We start from the raw sequence: 1,161 nt of genomic DNA, 5'->3' as shown, positions 1-1,161 counted from the left end.
ATTTTATCAGAGCTACAAGCAATAAAATAGCAGCCTCAATCAATCAGTGCCAATTGATTCACAAATAGATCATGTTAAAAATAGCAGCACAACAAAGAACATAAATTAAACAGCCTAACTGACAATTCATTTTTCTTTTTTCACTCACTCCCCCTTTTGTTATCAAGGAGAGTTAGTAACCCCTTAATAAACCACTATTTTATGGTTTATCTTATGTTCAATTGAGTGGTTTCATCAAGTCTTTGCCCACTTATTCATATGATTTGCATGATTTTACAATTCCTTCCTAGTTTAGTTCTATGGTTGAAAACTTGCTTCCTAGAAATCTTTAATTTGTGTATTTTAATTCTCCTTTATACCATTCGATGCCGTGATCTGTGTGTTAAGTATTTCAGGCTTTATAGAGCAGGAATGGCTTAGAGAATGGAGAGGAAGCTTGCAAAAATAGAAGGAACACAAGAAACTAAGGAGATAACCAGCGAGCATCGACGCGTACGCATGGCTCACGCGTGCACGCGACATGGAGAAATTTGAAGCAACGCGTGCGCGTGCCTGACGCGTACGTGTGGATTGGAGTTTGCACAAAGACGTGTGCGCGTGACTGACGCGTACGCGTGACACGCCAAAACGACCATCGACGCGCACGCGTGACTGATGCGTACGCGTGACATGCGCGATCTGCAGAATTAACAGAAAATGCTGGGGGCGATTTCGGGCCGAGTTTTGACCCAGTTTCCGGCCCAAAAACACATACTAGAGCCAGGAAACTTGCAGAGACTCAACACACATTCTAGTTAGCATAGTTTTAGTTTTTAGATCTGAATCTGGAGAGAGAAACTACTCTTCCTCTAGGTTTTCTTTTACATTCACATATTCTTAGTTTTATGCTTTTGCTTTGGATATTGAAGAGCCATCACCTCCGTTGAAGATACTATTCTAGTTTGTTTTCTTACTCCTTTATTATTCCATATTCTTAATTCTTGTTTAGAGTTACAATTGGATTATTTTTAGAATTTATTAATTCAAAGGATTACTTTTACTTTTAATTAAATTGTAGTTATTGTTTATCATGTCTTCCTTTTATTCCCTTTTTAATTCTATGCTAGTAGTATCCATGTCAATGGAGTAGATTCCCAACTTGACATGGGGGTTGATTAAAAG

Source organism: Arachis ipaensis, chromosome B9, assembly GCF_059453495.1.
Source record: "Arachis ipaensis isolate K30076 ecotype BB chromosome B9, ASM5945349v1, whole genome shotgun sequence".
NCBI classification, from domain to species: Eukaryota; Viridiplantae; Streptophyta; class Magnoliopsida; order Fabales; family Fabaceae; genus Arachis; species Arachis ipaensis.
The sequence above is the reverse complement of the archived record's forward strand: the minus strand, read 5'-3'. Positions refer to the sequence as shown.